Source organism: Colias croceus, chromosome 15 (genome assembly GCF_905220415.1).
Source record: "Colias croceus chromosome 15, ilColCroc2.1".
Taxonomy (NCBI): domain Eukaryota; kingdom Metazoa; phylum Arthropoda; class Insecta; order Lepidoptera; family Pieridae; genus Colias; species Colias croceus.
In genome coordinates this window covers 1,264,867-1,288,480 of record NC_059551.1, presented here as the reverse complement: position 1 = coordinate 1,288,480, position 23,614 = coordinate 1,264,867, and the positions used below count along the sequence as shown (strand labels likewise).

General features: G+C 34.0%; 1 protein-coding gene across 6 annotated transcripts in view; it reads right to left on the bottom strand.

The window, feature by feature from the left end:
- Positions 1–23,614, bottom strand: part of LOC123697819 (Ig-like and fibronectin type-III domain-containing protein 2) — a 159,502-nt gene that overhangs the window by 46,146 nt on the left and 89,742 nt on the right. For all 6 annotated transcript variants that reach the window (XM_045644373.1, XM_045644376.1, XM_045644375.1 and 3 more), the window contains one exon: positions 13,023–13,087. The gene's annotated coding sequence lies outside the window, so the exon portion shown is untranslated. The remainder of the gene's footprint in view (positions 1–13,022; positions 13,088–23,614) is intronic.

Genomic DNA, 23,614 nt, shown 5'->3' with positions numbered 1-23,614 from the left:
CAACGAACTTAAATTAATTTACAAAGTACCGTGGAACGCTTTAAGCCGCTTACCGTTTTTAGGGCGGGTTCATGTGACTCGACCGCTACGAGCTACGACTGCTACGCACGGCATAAGATGTGCTACGCGCGAATTTGTCATGTGCTACGGGGTATTTTTTATGCCTAATAATACACCACTGTAACTTTCTTAATTCTGAATAATTAACAACTATGAAAAATAATAATGTAGTTCACGTAAAGAGAAATCGAAATGAAAAATACAATTTATTAGTGATTCTTTTTTACACTATTCACAAACGCTCCAGGCTTATATTTTTTGGAATAATAAATTACAAATAAAATAAATCCAAATCCACGTCGCCACAAATTTTATTGAATTTAATAAATATCTTGCATTGTATTACAAACAATGACGTATTGTATCGTTTGTTACAATATTCAATAATTGCTGTGGATAGTTTAGCTCGTTAAATAACAAAGTCGATAACAACACAATGCCAACTATCGACAATCCTTGACTTTCTTTTATTAAATATCTGTAAGTCAACCGTCATAATTAATTCAGTAAAATGTTATTTGGTTTATCTTCGAAGTCAAGGATCTAACAATAATAAAATTTTAACGCGATCAATCCGATAACATACATTTTGTAATAAAAAAGTTTTTAATAATAACTGTACAGTTAACTGAGAAAAAAGTTGTTTCAAATTCTTCATAATTCAGAAAAATTAGAATCAACTTTACTATTGTAATGCGATATGCGACTTATAGTCGTCGTGTTTTTCGTTCAGTATAACACACCCTAAGGCTTGGTCAACCACTATTAATTATACATTAATCAAACGTACTTATAAACTGTACCTTACTGTTAGAATTTATGTTACTATCGCGTTTAACCCACTTTTTGTTTTCCCTAAAAACACAATAGTTTTAGTAAAAACAGTATGTTTGTCCATATGGTACAACGTATTTCATAAACCTCGAATGAACCTTTGCCAAAACCCACGTGATCTAATGTAGTTTTATTTTAACATTAATTGATTATTTTGCAGTCAAAATTGGATATGTAATAAGTATATGTGTATTTTTTACCTAATCTGCAGTTAGCTGCAGACTGTGTGTCTTGGATTTAATGTTGTATTTGTTAGTGGTGGTTGCCTATAATTGTGACAGCACTATGTCTACGATTGTAATTACTTTAATGCTTATATCTATGTTATCAGTGTATGTCTCGATGGTGATCGTTAATGAAATAAATAAACGTATGAAACAATTTGATTCGCGATTTGTAATCTAAAATCTTATTAGAAATTAAAGTAGTCATCCGTTATACATCTCTAATTGAAACCAGCACCACTTCTGCCAATATTGTAGCTAAGAATTTCAAATATCCTTTTCTTCTTTCAAGTAACATTTCTGAACAACTCCTTATTTATTTATTTATTTATTTAAAGTAACACCACATCATACATCATATTATAAAGTTTTATAAAAATACATATTGAACATATTATCTAAAATATATGACATTAACGGTGTACATAAATTCAGCTATGACATAACTTATAAAATAACATACTCTAAAACATAGTTTAAAAAAGAAAAAGTCACATGAAACATGGTGCGTTGTTTTAAAATGTTGAAGCAGATTAAAAATAATAGTAAGACAAAATATATATATATATAAAATAAGACACTATTTCTTAATACTGTGGGTACGAAAATAATTGAAAACAATTCTTTTAAATTGGGATAGCCGGCTACCGAATACATCAAGACCTGTGATGGTACTGTTAAGTTTGTTGTATTCCTTAAGAATTCGAATGAGAGGAGCCTGTGCACCCAAATTAGTTTTGACAAGAGGAATATGGAAGATTCTGTTTATTCGCGTCCTTGGATATGAACGAGGTACCTGAATACTAATAAGTTTCAAAATATCTTTGCATTGAATATGTCCATTTAATAGCTTATGCAGGAACAAGACATCAGTAAAACATCTTCGATTATGTAAAGATATCATGTTGAATTTGTTAAGACGCTGTTCGTATGGTTGTCTATGAGAGAAACCACTACTTATAAACGCTAGGTGCCTTGTAAAGGTTCTTTGAATACTCTCAACGCGTTGTGAGTGAACTGTATAAAATGGATTCCATATAAGGCTACCATATTCGAGATGACTGCGCACTAAGGCGTTATACAAAATTGTTTTAGTTTTTACACCAAAGCAACCCGTGTTTCGCTTGAGAAATCCTAACATCTGGGCAGCTTTAGTGACTGATTTGTTAATTTGAGAAATAAATGTTAACTTTTTATCGATGGTCAAACCGAGATCGCGAATTTCGCTAACTTCTTTTAATGGTGCGCCGTCAAGCTCGTACATGGCAGCAAGTGGTTTTTTCTTCCTGGTATACCTTATATGGAAACACTTAGATGCATTGAGAGTCATACCATTTACAAGACACCACTCTTTAATTTTATTGAGATCGTTTTGAACAAGAATGGTGTCAGAAGGTGAGTTTACAGTTTTGTAGATTTTTAAATCATCAGCAAACATGGACACATTACAGTATTTTATATGGTTATTTATATCGTTCACGAATATGAGAAAAAGCAGGGGTCCTAGGTGAGAGCCCTGAGGTACACCGGTTTGCGCAACGTAAGATGCAGAGGAAGAGTTACCGACAGCTACCGACTGTGGACGATTATGAAGATATGATTCTAGCCATTTCAGTAAGGGTTCTCCAATCCCGTAATTCACGAGTTTCTGAAGAAGTAGAGTGTGGTTGACTTTATCGAAGGCGTTGCTAAAGTCGGTATATATTGCATCGACCTCACGTCCCTGGTCCAATTCCAGACAAATCTCAGTTACAAAAGGAATTAGATTAGTTTGAGTTGAGTGACCCCTCCGGAAGCCATGCTGACTATCTGAAATAAAATTGTCAATATTTTTGGAGATCATGGGATATATAACGGATTCGAAGAGCTTTGAAAAACAAGATAAGATACATATCGGGCGGTAGTTCTTTACATCCATAATATCCCCTTTTTTATAAACGGGTATTACACGAGACTTTTTCCATTCTTCGGGGAAAACTCCATCTTTGAGCGATTTATTGAAAATAATAGTGAGAGGTAATGTTATTCCAGATCTACATCGCTTTATAAAAAGTGGAGGAATGGAGTCAGGCCCAGCTCCCTTATTTATGTCCAGCTTCTGTATTTTTTTCGATATATCAAGCTCAGATAATTTTATAGATGTCACAAATTGATCACTACCTTCTTGAAGCGATATTTTATTCATATCAAGGGATTGTTGGCATGAGTAAATAGAAGAGAAGTGTCTCGAGAATAGATTAGCGATTTCAGGTTCAGAATGCACCGCGTAGTCATCCAATTTCATACAAGAAGGAAGCTGCGAATGGCCACCTCTTTTGTGTTTAATAAAACTCCAAAAACGTTTAGGGTTTTCATTAATATTTGATTCAATGTTCTTTTTGTAATTAGTATAACAATCATCGTACTGTTTATGACATCGCTTCCTAATAAGTTTGTACTCTATCTCATCACGTGGATTTCTATATATACGATATCGTCTGTGAATCTTATCCTTTTCGCGAAGTGATTTTATGAGAATTGAACTGAACCATATCGGGTATTTTGATTTAGTGTAGGACGTTTTAGGTACAAATCTGCTTATTATAATGTTCAGGATATCATAGAACTCAGATACCATACTATTAACATTTTCAAAGACACAAAGCTTTTGGGCCCAATCTATACTCCGAAGCTCTTTCAATATGGCAGTGTAGTCGGCTTTGTAAAAATTCAATTTGGGGGCACCTCTCGTTCGTAAAAAGGACAAATTAGGAACTACTACTCCTTTATCAACTAGTTTTGAAACGTTAATTAGTACACGTTCCAGTCACATGTACATGAAATTCCATTAATTATAGAGGTGCTTAAAATTAATTAACACCTATTTAATTAACTTTACAAACAAAACAAACGTTAATTATTATCACACGTTTTTAGCTAAGGGCTAATCTCATTACCGAAACATCTTGAGCCTCTGTAAAATGGGAGAAAAAACAAAAGCTTCCTATTGTTTACAAAAGAACATTGTCGCTGAAAAAAATAATTCTTAAGAAATTCAAATACATCATCGCTTTATCTCATTCTGATTAATATCACCGTGTAATGTTCCTTTTTATTTGAGTGTAAAATTGTTTTCATATTCCCAGACGTTTCTTTGCAAAAACGAAATGAAAATGTTAGTATTTTGTTACCTGGAGAGGAAAATTATGTTATTTAATCTATTTCAATAACTGACTTTTATTTGTTAACTATTTTGCGTTTGAATTGAGCGAAGTTTATTGGTTAAAACTGTGCCAATTTAAATCTAAATCCCGATCGTTTTTCATATAGTTTTGCATTGATAACAGTTAGAATTATTGGTTTTTCTATGAATAACTTTATACTTTATGTATGTTGAAATAATTGTATATTGAAACACAACTTGTGGATGCTGATAAATTAACTTTATTTTTATAATACTTTATTACAAACTACATTGTGCGCACACGACATTACACCACGAACCGCAGAGACAGGAGGAGGGCAAAGACAATTGCAGTTAACTGTGGTACCATACAGACTATACAATAACCAAAATACAGATTATAATATTTGTCTATTACAACAATGTAATATACTATTGAAAAAATCGTTCATCGTCGATTCAAAGGATGCGTGTACCAATCTATCTAAGAGACCTGTGTTTAGGTCACGATCCATTCCGATAGCCTAGTATTTTAGTGTAACTACTAAGGTATACAGGTGCATTTTATCATGGTTTTCCTTTGCACGTTTTGAAGTAATTTAGTTGGCAGATCGTACGTTATGTACGTGTTTTAATATATACGTTTATGGCATGCTAAACAGTTTACATTATCTTTTTAAGGGAATAGAAATACTAGTAAACTGTATGTAATGTTATTGATAACAGTAACTGGTACCTATGGTTTTATATTTATTTTATTTATTTATTTATAACACTTTACTATGCTAGTTATACAAATTACATAAAACTAAAACTTATAGCTAAACTAGCACAGAGGGCGGCCTTATCACTAAAGAGTGATCTCTTCTAGGCAACCCAATGTGTGAAGTAATAAAGGAGGAGGTAGGTCAGAAGTACACAACTACATAAATAATAAATACTTACATACACTTATATATGCATACTTAATACTAATTTATTGACTGTTTTCTTCAATTTTAGATAAAAAACATATAAAAGTAAAATATATACCTGGCCTAGTAGAAAAGGAATAAATAACCTTTTACAACCAAGAACAAAACTTACAATTTCAGAATCGAATAAATTTAAAATTCATCATTCAAACAATTTCAAATATTTTACCTGACTTCTAAAATATTTCTCCATTTCGCGAATATTCAGCCCTAAACTTTAACATTTTGATTTAAGTAAATAAAAAGGTACAAAGACCAAAAGCATCTAAATATGTAACTATGTAATTAAAAATGTTAAGCCAGCCCTAGTGTACCTAATTTGTAAAGCTAAATTTAAACACAAGGCAAAGGATTCAGGCACATTTCGGCTTCCCAGACCCATTTTCGACGAATTTTGATTACAATGTTGTATATTCATGAATAATTAATAGTCTGGTATGTCTGTATTTTGGAAGCTATGAAAAAATTAAAGAATTATCGAGGTCTAGGATAAAACAAGAGCAATGTTTAGTGAAATCTCGTGATAGTCCCGCTAGTATGGCCTATACTAAGACGTTATATTTGTCTTTCGGAACATTATTTATTAGCTTTCTGTACAAATTCATGCATCCTGTATGATCGACATTATTTAATTAAAATAAGGAAAGACGAAATAACTTTTAAGTTTACAGGGAGCTCTGTAAAACGATAACACTTAAAGCACTAAAAAGGAGATGGAGCAATAAAAAATACACTAAATCTAGTATAACGAGCGAAACTTTAAACCAATTTATCAAAGGCTTAACAACTACACAATTTATTAACAAAAAACGTCAAAATGAGACCAAATGAAAAATTCTACGCAACCTTTTTCCGGCTCATTCTAACAAGAAATATGCTGGAAATTTTTTAACACTCATTTATTCATGTCATTTGGTAGACTGCGTTGGTTCCTGTTGTTTTAATTATGCACAAAACAGACAGAATATGAATGAAGCTAAGTTCATTCGCTTATCCTGTTCGTTTGTATTGTTAACTTTCTTTATAAAGATTTCGTAAGAACTACTGAATCTATTTTAAGACGAACTAGTTATGCGATGCGGAGATGATTTTTTTTTATATTATTTATAGGTGACCAATTAAGCATCCGGTGCCTATGCTCCTTTCCTTGTTGTGTCAAAAACCTGATAATTTAGGATTTATCTGTTTTTTTACAGACTTTCAAATGAATAGATGCCTACAGCTCACTAAATATACGCAACTGACAAACCATTACCTTCAATTGAAATTCAAAACCAAAGCTTCTGTGAACTTCGACACCTTTTGTTGTACTAAATATTTGTTTGAAACTACAGAAATTATTTGAAGACTAACTATTTAGGTTATGCATCAAACTATAGTCGATACAAGCGTGCTCTAGGCGAATTCGGTTTCAATTAATCTTGCACTATCTCTTGGTATAGACAGACCTTTGTTTGATGCACTTGATAGTCTATTCAATATATTCCTTTATTAAATACTAGTTCCTGCAGCATCAAGTACGTATTCATAGAATATTGTTGTGGGTTTCAGAATATTGTGAGCTGCAAGCCAAGATTTAGACAGACGATAAAATTTATTATTTGTGAAAATCTAAATTATGAATTATTTTGTGTACAGCGGTAATTATAAAAATTAAAAAGTTGTTTATAGTTATTCGAGTTACCTACAGAATAAGAAATCGCAAAGCACATTTTACAATATTCCGACCATAAGCACATATACGTAGAATTAAAAAAATATTTACCCCCAAAAAGTGTTAAAACTCAATATAAAGCAATTAATTACGAAAGATTATCATCCCTGTCTGACTCCATAGTTGATACTGAAATAAACAAAGATTATACAATATTAGAAAATAAAATTAAATCTATTATAGATAAAAGTAAGATTACTAAAACTAAATTTCTAAATCTGCCCCGAAAAGACTGGATAAACAAAGCAATTTTAACAGAAATTAACGAAAGAAATTTATTATGGTCTCAACTAAAAAACAACCCTAAAAATAAAAACCTTCAAATAAAATTTAACACTCAAAAAATAAAGGTAAAAAAATTTATTCAAGACACAAAAGATTCTTACTATTACAAAGAATTTACAAGGAATATAAAAAAACCCAAGAAATTATGGAATTTAGTAAATAAATTAGCTAATAACAAAACTGTAAAATGTACTTTACCTACTAAATTACTTATAAATTCTGAATATATTACCGAGCCAAATGAAATATGCCAGATATTTAATCAATATTTTTCTACAATAGGATCTCGTCTAGCAAATTTAATACCCCTACAATATCAAACCAACTCTTCCTCAACCTTACCTAAATCACCATCAAAAAAGTACGAATTATCCACTTTTGATCCCTGTACACCTAATGAAATTTTAAAAATTATAAATAACCTTAATTCAAACTGTAGTACAGGTCTTGATGGTATTACCACAAAAGCAATTAAATGCATTAAAGAAAAATTAAATCATACCTTAAGCGATTGTTTCAACCAAGCTATAAGTCAAGGACGTTTTCCGGATTCGTTGAAAATAGCGAAGGTAACTCCTATCTATAAGAGTGGTTCAAAATTTGAACCTGGTAACTATAGGCCAATTTCGGTGTTGCCAGTGTTGTCAAAAATATTAGAGAAAATTTTACACACGAGATTAGAAAAATATTTAGACTCATTTAATTTTATTTCAGTGCGTCAATACGGTTTTAAGCCAAAAAGTAACACTCTGTCAGCGACTATAGACCTGACTACTAAAATAAAACAGAACATTGACGCAAAAAATTTAGTTTTGGGAGTATTTATTGACCTACAAAAGGCCTTCGATACCGTTTCTCACGAACTTTTAATAAAGAAATTAGCATCCATTAACATTACTGGTAAAGCACTAGACATGCTGAAATCATATTTAAAAAATCGATCACAAATCGTTAAAATAGATAACTACAATAGCATTCCCTTACCAATTACGTGTGGCATACCACAAGGTTCGATTCTAGGCCCATTGCTTTTTTTAATTTATATTAATAATTAACAAGATTTAAAACTAAATGGTCATCTAACACTTTATGCTGATGACACCTGTCTGTTTTATTTTGGTCCCTCTATACATGACATGATAAAGCAAGCACAAAATGATTTAAATAAATTAAATAAATGGTTTCAATACAATCTACTAACAATAAATATATCTAAAACGTGTTATATTAAATTCAAAGCTCAGAACAAAATTATTCCACCACACGCTCCACTTAAAATTAATGGTGTTGTATTAGAACATAAAACCCACGAGAAATACCTAGGTTTGCGAATCGACAGCTCTCTAAAATGGAATTATCACATCGACCACCTAAAAAATAAATTATCAGCACTTCTTAGATCTCTGCGTAATATCACTTCTTGCATTCCTCATAAATTACGCCACACCATTTACAACACGTTAGTCAAACCTCACCTAATGTATTTAATAGAAGTATGGGGTAGCGCTTACAAAAATAAATTAGCGCCACTACAAATTTTACAAAATAAAATTATTAAAACCATTTTTAAATATCCTTTTTTAACTTCTACAAATAAAATCTACGACGATACTAAAATAATGAATTTAAAACAATTATACTTTTATAATACGTGTATGTTCATCCACAAAGCGCTACATAAAAACATAAATACAAATATAATATTCTCAACATCAAATCGCCACTATCCTAATAGACGAGCTAGCTATCTTGCCCTCCCGAAGATCCGAACGAATTATGGAAGGCGAACGGCAACATACGAGGGAGCACGTTTCTATAACGGATTGCCAAGCAAATTAAAAAGTGTAAACTCATTCATTGTATTCAAAAAACAATTAGCGAAACACATCCTGGAAGACCACACGCTCAAACTTTGAATGCAATGAATGAGTACCTAACCTAAACTTATGTTTATAGTATGTAACTTACTCTAAATTTTTATCTAACGAATGATATTTTTTATAAATACCTATGTTTAAAATTTAAGTTTCTCATGTAAGTGACTTTATGTCTTAATGGGAATAAATGTCTTTAAACCTTTTTATATACATAGCAATAACCTACATAGCATTGAAACGATAAATTATCGAACCACAATGAAGCAACAATGAAACAGTAAATTTAGTCAATATCTAAATAATAGAGGTTTCAATAACATAAACGTAGAAAAAACGGTGGTACATCTTTGTAGTTCCGATCCAACAAGCAAATTCAACAATTAATAATTATGTTTGTAGACATTATTTATACAACACAAAAAATTTACAATTTACATATACATTTATTTTATCCAATATCAACACATTGCAATTGTTACAAATTGCATAACCTTCGTCCAATCCACGAACACAACTAATCACACTTTGTTAATCGTCTCGTTGACGGACGTTAGTTTCGCTAACAGCTGTATCCAATCGATTATTTGTTAACCACATTTATTTATACGAACGATTATACTTCGCAGAATTTGATAGCTAACCTTATGCAGTATAGTGGATAAAAATTGTCTTTCAAACACTGTATCTCTTAGTATTGATACATACACAACTTAGTTATACTACATAGTATAAAAAAGTCGCTGTTGCTGTCTGTCCGTCCCTGTGTATGCTCTCAATCTTTAAAACTACGCAATTAATTATGATGAGATTTTTTGCATAGATAGAGTGGTTCTCTAGGTTTCAATAAAAGTTTTCTACAAAGCGACTGAAGCCGCACGCGGAAGCTAGTATATTATAATGTTATAATAACCGATGGGACAGAAATTTGGTCTCTTAACATTTTTTCATAACTTCAAAATCAAACCTTGTAAACTAGCACAACTTTGATAATATATTCTCTTCCACATTATTCACAAAAACAATCCCTAGTCAGTCCACCAATTAAGGTCCAAATAAAAGAGCTAGAAAATTCTACGGATGCAAATTGCTTCGGGGTTACATAATTTTGTTCATATTATGTAAGTCCTTTGTATTTATTTTTGTGTGCAGAACTTTATTTAGAACTAGCTTCCGCCCGCGACTCCGTCCGCGCGGATGTCGGTCTTTGCGTGGATGGTTTATTTCTCCATTTTGAGTAACTCGGACAATGACATCTTATAAATATCTATTGGACCCAAATACGGCTAGGTCTATAATAATACGCAACGTGTGTTCGCGGTACCTACTACAGAACAACGTCTATGGATAACTGAAAAATTGAGATTAATTTTTTTTCTACGTATTTTTCCAGGATAAAAAGTATCCTATTTTACGCCCAGGATAATAAGGTATAATTATACCAAGTTTCATCGAAATCGAACCGGTAGTTTTCACGTGATGTCTTCACATACAGACAGACAGACAGACAGACAGACAGACAAAAATTTTTTTAATCACATATTTGGGTTTGGTATCGATCCAGTAACACCCCCTGCTAGTTATTTTTTCAATATTTTCAATGTACAGAATTGACCCTTCTACAGATTTATTATATGTATGTATAGATACGATTAAATTTTGATTGCAATAAGCATTATTCATTTCGTTTACATTTTATTACTATTCGTTATGGATGGTTATTGTATTTTCTCTGATGGTTATTATTATATAATACTAGCTGTGCCCCGCGGTTTTACCTACAGTGCTCCACTCCTGTTGATCTGAGCGTGATGATATATAGCCTATTATAGCCTTCCTCGATAAATGGGCTATCTAACACCGAAATTTTTTTTCAAATCGGACCAGTTGTTCCTGAGATTAGCGCGTACAAACAAACAAACAATCTCTTCAGCTGTATAATATTATTAAGTACAGATGACCAAATTCAAGCTAATATGTCGTTTCCTAAGTGATTAATGATTTATTTCAGTTTTAAAGGTTGCATACCCAAATTGCCCGTAAATAATAGATATTAATTGAAGAATCGTGTATCTCTATTAGAGACCGATGTCAACTTATACAGAGGGGTTTTGGGGCAGTACTTTAATAAGTAGTTTGATAGCATTGAAAAAGCTTTGAAAATTTGTTTGAAAATTATTGTAAATTATAGAAAAATCAATCATGACACGAGAGGCATGACCGAGAGATTAAGGAATTCGATTGCTGACGTCATTGGTGGCCGAGCGGTGTATCGGCACTGTACGACGAAAAGACGCGGGTTCGAAACCTGCGATAGCTATTCGCTTTCCGACGAGTTCGACTAACGCCCACGCGACTTAGCCGCTGGTACCAGCGTTCACACCATCATTTTATTTTGTCATTGCGTACCCCTGTAGAACCGCCATCCTGTTACAAATGACTCGAAATTTTGTGTCAATATCTCCCGGTCTATATATTTAATACCATTGTTACTCCTATTTTTGCCTATTTTATCTATTGCTTGGAAATTTATAAATGAATACATTTATCATAACAATCATTATTGTTCATCATTTTGTTACTTGAACACGCTTTCATGTTAATCAGACTTTTTATAATATGATATTTCCACGAAAGCTCCAAGGTGCGATTTCCTAGAGACTAAAAAAGTCAGTCTGACAATACATTTAACGCTATAACAGAAATATCCAAATCGGAATCAATGACTGAAAGGGGTATTTAAAAATTCTGCCTTATACCCCTTATAACGAAGCACCTCACACACACACACATCGTACTATATAATATATATCAATAAAACACCTTACACACACACGCACACATAGATACAGTTGTGCTACCCATTCATTCGCCAATTTAATAAATATAACAAGATATCACATAACCACACGACGAAGGATACAAATAGCACGTCATGAAGTCCGAACCAGATAAGTGACTAGATTTATTCCTATCGCAATATAAATAATTCAGGCTAGGGCTGTGATATATTATGTCCAATGGGAACCGGGGATACGTATTCAAGGAGAATAGATAGTAATTCAATTTAGTGGCGAACGCTATTGTTTTTTATTTTGATGTTGATTTCATTATAGTGTCTATTTTGGGGTATTGTGGTATTTTTCCCGAAAGGTATTGTACCAATGTTTGTTAATGTATTTTTAGTTGTTGTATTTAATTTAGGGCCGATTTTTCAATGCTTGGATAAAACTTATTCGTCCAATAATGTATAAAACTACCATTTTAAAAATGTATTCTAATTGTCCGTATTTGACAGTTTACGTGACATTTTAATATTATCGTGTAATACTTTATTGGACGGATAAGTTTTATCCGAGCATTGAAAAATCGGCCCTTAAACGAATTTAAGTTATACTGAGTTTTACACCAAATTGTAAAATCACGTAATTTTCTTATATTTTTACTAATAATACGCAAAACCACATTTTTTACAATAAGGTAAGTATTTAATACTAGTTTCATATCTGATTTCTGTGAAGAACTAGTTGAACTTTTTCGTATACAATTGGTTAGTCTTACAATTTCATAGCACTTTTGTTATCTCACTAAGTGGACAGTTTCGCGCCAGAAAAATGGTAAGAAATTTATTCACCGTGCTTTAAAATTATGTATATTGATGCTATAAAACCACCGCGTCTTTTTATCTTTATATTTTTCGTTTAAGTAACATACAAAACTGTTAAATTATTAATACATAATTTCGGTGTTTTTTACATTATAAGGAGTCAAAAGCATTTCTTCGTGGTTTAGCTATTTGCGCCGTCGCGGTCGATAGAGATATTGATAAATAAATAATATGAATAAATAAATGTTTTACTGTATTTATTATTAGTATAGTTGAAAATAACTTACGTTTATGTTAAGGGTTCTAGACCCTGGTGTTGAGCAGCCGCTAGCTTTCTGGGTGCATGCGAGACCTGAAACAAATAAACAAACACTTTAATGACTGTACAATATGTTTAAAGTACTTAAAATACAATCGATGTTAGATCAAAAGCCAGTGAGATTTTACGTAATAAACTTAACAAGAGTTATGAATAAAGCTAAAATATGTTTAAATTCTTTTTTTATAATAATTATAGATAATATAACGCTGATAATTGCGGACCTTTCCCAAAGAACGAGCAAACTAATGATTCGTGGACTTTGCTTTCAAATTTTGGTACTATTAATATCTTAGGTTACAAAATAATAGATTAGTAGGTATTTAATAATAAAGCTTCAATGTTTTACGTGTATAGCAGATTTATGCGTAGGTACACAAAGCTGTATCTAATAAATAAAACATATTTGTGTGCTTCTTTTAACGCTTTTATTATTTAAGTTGGCAACTCTACGATCTTCCATCATAACTATAATTCAATTATCACACGAGAAATGCAATGAAAACTCAATTATGAAACTGCACGTTTCTATCAAATTAAAAACGTTCACAGCCAAAGCAAAGAGTAAAAACAAAGGTAAAGACCGATATATCACCAGAGAAGGAACGTGTATTATTTAATCCGTTTCCCCAATCGATACGCATTTTATACCCCGAACACATTAAATATTTATAAACATGGCGCCCAAAGAGGGTCAGTTCTTTACACTACCTCTCTCGACCCGTAAACCTAAATAATATCGAGGTTGACCGACCGATTGATAAAATAATCGAATTGCCGAAAGGTTCCCTGTATCATAAAGGACGTAGTATCCATTTTACGATTTGGAAGCGTTGTTAAAACTACAAATGACTCACTTTCAAGGGGATTAAACGGATCTTTCTGACTTGGAAGTCTTTTCGATTGTACTTAAAGAACTATAGTTAAAAGAAATGACGCTTTAGGAATGATTAAGTAAATTAAAATAAAAGGAAGTAGATCTACAATATATCCGCACATGTATTTGCCTTTCTAATCGAACTGGACTGGACTGTACAACATAAGTTAAATAATTTCTAGGTATTCCGTACAAATTTTACATCATGGAATAAATTATTGTTACTCCAAATTTTCACACACGCGTAATAAAATCGAAACATCAGCTGTTTATAACCAAAATGTTATAGAATGGACAGATTACCTTTATTTTATGGTTTTGTTGTATGCAACGAATATTCTTTTTTAGGTGTTTATTTTTTTTTAACTATACTGTTACAATAACATTGCAAACACTTTTCACGATCCAATTTTCATATTCATCCTTCATTTTCTATATTTCCAAATTGTACCTACACTATTTATTTGTGTAAAATATACCATACGTAGATAGGTAATAGAAATAAATCGGTTCCCTTCGGTCACCCTGGAGACCTTGCGGTCGTCGGGATAGACCCGATCTTATCAGAACCCTTGAAATTGTCATTACCAACCATACCACGTTAATCGGTATCATAGAATTTTATGCGTTTTGTCAAATTGATTCTGGTCACATGTTTATAAATCGGTTTGTATTTGAGAATTTTATAAAAGAGATTGGTGGGATAATGTTATGTATCATCAAGTATTTTAGGATATATCAAATCACCTTATAAATGATTATTATATTCAGAGGCGTTTTCACGAAAACAGAATCTAGTTTCAAGATCTATAAGCACTTACGACTACTCAATTATTACGTGCATACCTACTCAGTTACGTCTACAAAGTCGCTTTCTCTGTCCCTATGTCCCTTTGTATGCTTAAATATTTAAAATAACGCAACGGATTTAGATGCGGTTTTTTTTAATAGATAGAGTGATTCAAGAGGAAGGTTTTAGTATATAATTTATTAGGTTTGAGACAAAGCGGGCGAAAACGCGGGCGGTAAGCTAGTTTTTAATATCAAACACTACCTACATAGTTTGTCTTTCATCACTATTTGGTTTGTACTCGTACATAAAAAAATGTAGGTAATAGAATAAAAATAACAAAGATTTTTCGTAAGACAATATTAATAAGTATATAAAGAGTCCTTAACAACTTAGGAAATCCATAAGTATTGGAATAATACATGATCTGGGGGCACGGTAGTGCCCCCGCCAAGACGAGCCAAGCGAACAAGCGAAGCGCACGGGCACTACCTACCTTTTCTCGAAGCGCTTCGACGTTTTTTTGAACCCTCATAACTTGGGTTTGGATTATGCTAGATCAACAAAATTTTCAGGATATATTGTCAATAGCGGACTTATTAAATATATTAAGTTTTAATTACATTAGCTTTTATACTTCAGATTTTATTTATATCTAAAAAACGCTAATTTCGTCACTGACTCACTGATGATCATCAAAATTCTTAAGGTATTTCCTAATGTCCTAGAAAGCTGAAATTTTGTATGTAAGCTAGTATTAGCACACAAACAACAAAAAAATTATAAAACTTGTAACTTTCATCCCCCAACCCCTTAAACTAGGGGATGGGAGTTTGTATGAGACCTGTAATTTTAAATTAAATTTTGATGACGCTAGAGGTCTAATCTAATAATCTAAAACTTGGTTCCCCTAGATATATAATATATCTATAGGTATAACTCCTTGTTAAAAAAAAATTTAATCGACATATAAAATTTTGTTACAAACAACTTACAAAAAGAAATGAAATCCCACCAAAAACATTTTCATGTAAAATGTTACCAAGACGAGCCCATATGACTCGCACGGTGAAAAAGTTATCAGATCTCATGTAGAGCCAAGCTTCTAACACTACACGCCCTAACTCTATAAGGCCTAACTTCACAAACTCTACACCTTAGTCAAAATATGTGGCTTGGCCGTTCGTTACTACAAGAACTATTGTATAACACAAAAGTAATGAACAGTGAATTAATTTTTCACCTTACGCCGATGTGAATGTAGCGAAATGGCCAAGCCACATATTTTGACTAAGGTGTAGAGTTTGTGAAGTTAGGCCTTGTAGAGTTAGGGCGTGTAGTGTTAGAAGCTTGGCTCTACATGAGATCTGATAACTTTTTCACCGTGCGAGTCATATGGGCTCGTCTTGGTAACATTTTACATGAAAATGTTTTTGGTGGGATTATTTTTACCCAATAATATCTACTAGTTTTCCTATCCTATAAATATGACATAAATGTACCTTCGTCTCTTTTATCCATATGTTATAAGGTTGACAATACATTTACTTCCACGTCCATAAACATCGGAACAGAAACTTGTCAATACTTTCCAAGTTTTCGTCACCTTTACGATACCTGTACATTGTGGGAGTCCGGCCGAAGTTAGGCTGGGAACATATTCACTGTATTTATTAAAGGAAGAAAACTTCGCATTTTCAATTCTATTTTATATGAAACTGGCGGTCCGCCCCGGCTTCGCCCGTGGTACATATTCACGTTTTCTCTACATAAGAACCATCCTCGAACTTCAAGGAATATTATAAAAAAAGAATTAACGAAATCGGTTAAGCCGTTCTCAAGTTATGCGCTTACCAGCACATTTTGGGATTCATTTTTATAAGAAGATTCTTAAAGAATATTATTGTATGAATCTTCTACCAAACGTTGTAGAGTTCAGCCATTTCATTATTTATTTTGTATAAATAATAAATAAATATAATAAATATTTCAGGACAATTTTCACACACGGCACGATCTGATCCCATACTAAGCTTTCGCTTGTGTTATGGAAACCAGATGGCTGATAAACATACATATATAATTTTAAATAAATACATATATAGATAATTAACACCCAGACACAGAGCAAACATCTATGTTCATCACATAAATATTTGCCCCGGGTGGGAATCGAACCCACGACCTCTGGCTTGGAAGGCAGGGTCACTACCAACCAAGCCAACCGGTCAGTCGAAGTATCTCTACATAGCATTTGTTAAAACCACGTTAAAACCTAGTAAGTATAGCATTATATTATCAGTGGTTAAAACTTAATTAAGTATGAGTCATAAGGCTCTTATTGCATCTGAGTTTCACGTCTGAATTTGACATATTCTTCACGTTAATCTCATTAACCGACTTCAAAAAAAGGAGGAGGTTATCAATTTGGCCGGTATGTTTTTTTTATGTATGTACACCAATTACTCCGAGGTTTCTGAACCGATTTACGTTATTCTTTTTTTGTTCGATGCGGGATGGTGTCGAATTGGTCCCATAAAAATTTTATTCGGATAGGCCCAGTAGTTTTTATTTTATGAGCATTTTTGTCTGTATTTGTAAATGTTGCAAGTGCAAGTTTGAAGTCGGTTGTTTTTAACGCAGTTATATAGACTTGTTTTCTGTGATATTTTTCGTTCCATAATATTTCTGTATTTTAAAAAATATATTCTACGTTCCTATAAAAACTAATGATAAGACTTATTAAATCTGATATTGCATTGACATTTCCTTAATATTATTTTTTGTAATTTATAATTTATATTCAACAATATAAATCTGTACCTTTAAAATAGTATTGTTTCTATCCAAATTATTCACGAATCCATCGTCTGTACGAGCTTTAACCAGACAATACAAGTTGGAAAAACTTTCCCCGCACGAGTGTAAATGTAATCTATTGGGGGATGTCAAAGCGATCATTGTTACATCAGTGTACGGTGGCCTTTATTTGTGTTAAATATTGCTTTTATTTCACGTTATAGCAATGTGTGTGGTGGTAGTATGTTTTATTCTGTTATTTTAAGAAGATAATTATCTTGTGAGTTTTTGGAATATTTCTCGGTTGACTGGTACAGCTTATTCGTAGCGATAAGATTTGTCTATTTAAAAATAATATTTGTTTTTTATTAATACTATTGAAGTAACAATGTTATTATTTAGTCTCTCACTATAATTAGGTTTCGTGGAACGTAACGTGGACGTTCTCGAATAGGAAAATTGTTCTCGGTAATGAACATTGCGGTGCTTGACCGGTAAATCCAATCACAGTAAATATTTATTATCTTTTTCTTCTTCTAATATATAAAATTCCCGTGTCCTCCTCCAAAATGACTGGACCGATTTTCATGAAATTTTCTGTGCATATCGGTTAGATCTGAGAATCGGCCAACATCTATTTTTCATATCTCTAAGTGATAAGAGTAAGGAAGAACAACGTTTGCCGGGGCAGCTAGTATATTATAGATACGAGCCAACATTTGTGGAACTTCAATCGAATAGTTTCAATATATACCTACAATATTTCCTCCTATGACCTCACTAGCGATCTATTGACGTTATCTTGCACCGGTTCTGATATAAATTTCACCCTCTATATCATCCCCTTCAAGTTAGTAAGCCGATCTATCTATACTTAGATACAATTGATGTTCCGGTGTATATATACGTAGTGTTGGATGCCTCTTGTTATTGGTGAGAAACTGTATTAGGCTTTTTGTATACTTCATACAATTTTAAAATATTTTTTAGCTTTCCATAAAGGACAGAAATTACATGTAGACTTTTTAAGTAGGTATAATTCTGAATACAGTTATATCTCACTAAAGACCACTTCATTATAGGCTTTATAATGTTATTCAATAACTGTTTTCTTGCAATTTAAAAACCTATTTCAGAACGAATACATATTCGATTAGTCAAAAATACTAAATATGCATAGTTTTAAGTTCATTTACCTCCAAAAACCTGAATTAAAATGTTTAATTCATATATTTATACAGGTTTTGTCAATTTTATAGCACGAACATGTATTGTATCTCTAGATACAATGTTTATGGCCCGTATTAACAGTATAACGTATTCATCTGTCTCTCAGAGTCACGAAAAAGATACTCCGATTTCGGTGCGTTTTTTTTTAATTTAATGTATTTTTATCTGGATGGTTTTCTATATATTATTTGTGGGATCTGGGTCCGTAGTCCGTACCTTTTATTTCCACAATTAAACAGACTAGCAATTATTCATATTATGATCGCAATAACCAGCCAAGGCATTATAAGAATTTGCCAGTCAGTTCAATTCACGGCGTGAACTGACTGGAAATAAGAGGTCATAATACGGCCCGTGTTTTCAGGACAATATTTATCCCATCATAGATTCATGATGGGACAAATATTGTCATTTTGTTTCCTTTATTTTAGGAGCATTTGCAAACTAGATTAGATTATAGCGTGTAGATGTATAAACTCTCTCTTTATCAGTGTTATTGTCTGTGTATTTTTTATTAAATAGGTACATAATATAAATATATAAAAAATAATAATAAATAATATATTACTCCATATTGTATTGTATGAAATGAATAATAAAAAGTTTTCATTTTTCATTTTCATTTTCATATACTTATTCTTTATTAAATATTGAAAGTTATTATTTAGCTCTTCAGTTGTTTTCAATTGAAACGCAATCAACATCAATTGACGTTCGATTGACATTGATTGATTCGTTAATTGCATCTGTATGGGAAATGAATTTTACTATCCGGATATTTTATGAATTCATATATGAATTATTTAATTTTAATGCGCTTTAGAATATTCAAAAAATATTATATGTGTTCACCAAAATTCCTTGGGAATTACTCTGCTCACAGATCACAGAAACTAAAGGCAGATTCCTTTAGTTTCTGTGATCTCTACCGTTATTTAAAATATTTCATAAGTATTTTTATATAATAAGGCGAAAAATGCGGACATATTGCAGTTGTAGTTGTACTGTAGTTACTCGATTTCATCTATATATGTATTATTATCTTTCTCTACAATTTCATCTTTTCATAAAAATTCATCAAAATCCATTCAGCAATTTAGACCTGACAGATTAGCATTTAGATCTGTTTGTTACGTACAAACAGACATTGTTATTGTTATCTATATAATTATTAGTTACAGACCGGAGGCTGAACAAGCTGTTCCGCCTGTTGTTCTCAACTGTGTCTTTTAATATAATTTACTTCTTTTCCTATTATTTTGGTGCACAATAAAGTATTATTGTTTGTTGGTTATACTATAAGGAAATACACACTACAAACTATACATCTTCAATACCTGCAGTTTCCATTAGGATTTATTTCAACTAAAATAACATTGAAGCGTACATTTTGACATAATCGGGACATACAAGCAATTAGCGGCTTGAGTATTAACTGCGACAGGGCGAAGCCTCTGTCATGTCACTTGGAGCTTAATAGTTCACAGCAAGACAGATTTGTGACAGAAATATTAGTAGTTATTAGAAGCAGGGTCTTCCGTGTTCATTTGGATATCTATTAATTATAGTAGGTATCTATACTTAATATTAAAAAGCTGAAGTGTTTGTTTGAACGCGCTAATCTCAGGAACTACTGGTCCGATTTGAAAAATTCTTTCGGTGTTAGATAGCCCATTTATCGAGGAAGGCTAGGCTATATATCATCACTTTAAGACCAACAGGAGCGGAGCAATACGGGCGAAAACGCAGAGCACAGCTAGTTAGGTAATACGTTGTTTCAGAACTTCGCTGGATGAAAATATAAATGTGAAAATATCATATTTGATTTTATAGGTACATGGTACCTACATGCTACATAAATATGGCTCTTATATGTGGTACTAGCTTTCCACCCGCGGCATCGCCCGCGTAGTCAAAGAAAAATCCGCATAGTTCCCGTTCCCGTGGGATTTCCGGGATAAAACCTATCCTATGTCCTTTCTCGGGTATCAAAATATCCCTATACCAAATTTCATGCAATTTGGTTCAGTAGTTAAGGCTTGATTGAGTAACAGACAGACAGACAGAGTTACTTTCGCATTTATAATATTAAGTATGGATTTAATCACTTAATAATGATTTTCTTGTTTACCTTACTCCTATGTCTATGATGATGAATAAATTATTTATAACTGATCAATGTTACGTATTACGAAGCCAAATTTTCTTTGTCTGCTTTTTGTAAAGCTTCGCAAATTCGACAATTTCAAATTTTAATTTTGAGTGTGAAGACTTACATAAAACAGATGGTCAAATTAATCCTTCTAATTAAAACTCCCTTTGATATCATTTTACATTGCAGTAGAGTCATAAGGATTAAATTTACAATTTTGGAAATTTATTATTTATTTATTTATCTCGTTAAATGGATTATTATTCAACACAAAGATAATTAATCGGAACCAGTAGTTCCTAAAATAATTGTCGCTTATTATTATACTTAGCGGATTATAACTACATATTTACTTACTAGCAGTCCGCCCCGGCTTCGCCCGTGGTACATATTTCGCAATAAAATGTAGCCTATGTCTCAGGGTCTAAAGATTGTCAGTGCCAAATTTCATCAAAATCGGTGGGAAAGCGTAACAGACAGACAGACAGAGTTACTTTCGCATTTCGTTCGTTATATTTATTTTTCGATTCCGGACCACACGCCGTAAAAACCAGTTCCATCCGCACCATCTGGATGGTTGGCGCTCCACCACTGTCCGCTTCACCCGCAACTTCCTTCCGCGTACGGTGAAACTGTGGAACGATTTGCCACCTGCGGTGTTCCCGAACAACTACGACATTGGGGCCTTCAAGAAAAGAGCTTATTTGTCCATAAAAGGCCGGCAAAGCACCTGCAACACTTCTAGTGTTGCAAGTGTTTATGGGCGGTGGTGACCACTTACCATCAGGTGGCCCACTTGCCCCTTTGCTTGCTCTGACATAAAAAAAATAAATATATAATATTTATTATTTACTTATACATAACACATATCTACACTTCTTACATATTTGTAAGTAATAGCGCATAATTATATTAACTTATATTATATTAACAAACTGGCTTCTTACCCCTCTGGTAGCAAAGCGTTTTGGTCCCTGGCTAAGACGGTTGAATCGAATTTCTGCCGCCCCTCACTTCCTCCACTGCTGAAACCGGATGGGTCGCTGGCTCACACCGCCGTAGAGAAAGCGAACCTTTTAGCTTCTCTTTTCGCGGAAAATTCTCGTCTTGATCCTGCAAATGCGAAACCTCCCAGTCTACCTGGATGCGAGGTGATCATGCCCGAAATTCGCATCCGTCAGACTGAGGTTCTTAAAACGCTGCGGAATCTTGACGTGAATAAAGCCAGTGGCCCTGATGGAATTCCAGCCATAGTACTTAAAACCTGTGCGCCTGAACTTGCTCCTGTTCTGACACGCCTCTTTCGCCTCTCAATGACGACTGGAATAGTACCGAAATCTTGGAAGCTTGCCAACGTGCAGCCCGTGCCCAAAAAAGGCAGTCGTGCCGACCCCTCCAACTATAGGCCAATTTCAGTCACGTCCATACTCTGTAAGACTATGGAACGTGTACTGAACAGTAGGCTCCTGGCACACCTAGAAGCGAACGACCTTCTCAGTGACCGACAATACGGGTTCCGCCGAAACCGGTCCACTGGGGATCTTCTAGCGTACGCCACCTACATCTGGAGTGAGGCCATAGAGAATCATGGGGAAGCACTTGCTGTCTCCCTTGATATCTCGAAGGCCTTCGATAGGGTCTGGCATGATAGCCTAATTGGCAAGCTTCCATCCTACGGTCTGCCTGCCGGTTTCTGCGCCTGGATCTCAGATTTTCTGAGAGACCGGTCGCTTCGAGTAGTCGTTGATGGCTGCTCGTCCGACCAAAAGGCTATTAATGCCGGGGTTCCTCAGGGATCAGTTCTCTCCGCAACACTCTTTCTGCTACACATCAACGATCTGCTGAAACCCGGTATCTATGGGTACGCAGACGATAGCACTGTTGTGGAGAGATATGTATCCAGCGCACGAACCAGTACGGCACAAATCCAGTCTCTACGAGAGTCGATGGTCGATCGCATGAACTTGTCCTTACAGGCGGTCTCCGATTGGGGCGATGCCAATCTGGTCAAGTTCAACGCGACGAAGACCCAGGCGTGTCTATTCTCCGCTAAACGGAGTCCATTCCACCTGACTCCGACTTTCCAGGGTGTGTCCGTGCCGATAACCAACCACCTCGAGCTTCTTGGCATTACCTTGACGCCTACTCTGAACTTTGGTTCGTATATAGAATCCAAAGCCCAAGTAGCCTCTAAAAAGCTTGGCATTCTGGCGAAGGTGAGACAGTATTTCAGCCCGGGACAGCTGCTCAACCTTTATCAAGCACAAGTCCGATCGTGCATGGAGTACTGCTCTCACCTCTGGGACGGTTCCGCCAAGTACCAGCTGGAGGCGCTTGAGGCGATAGAGAGGCGTGCCAAGAGGCTAATAAACGACGATGAGCTAGTAGGCAAAAAACTCCAGAGCCTCGCCCACCGTCGCAGAGTGGCAAGTTTATCGGTTTTTTATCGGATACACTTTGGTGAGTGCGCTGCGGAATTGCACGATTTAATTCCGCCATCCCCGTTTTTCCATCGATCGTCGAGGCGCACAGACTCTAGGCATCGCCATATGGTTGACGTTCCATGTACCCGGACAAAGCGGTTCGGATCGACATTCTTCATCCGAACCGCGAGGGACTGGAACATGCTTCCTGAGTCTGTGTTCCCCGACGAGTACAATATGGGGGTCTTCAAGCGAAGAGTGAACGGGTACCTTCTAGGGAAGCGCGCTC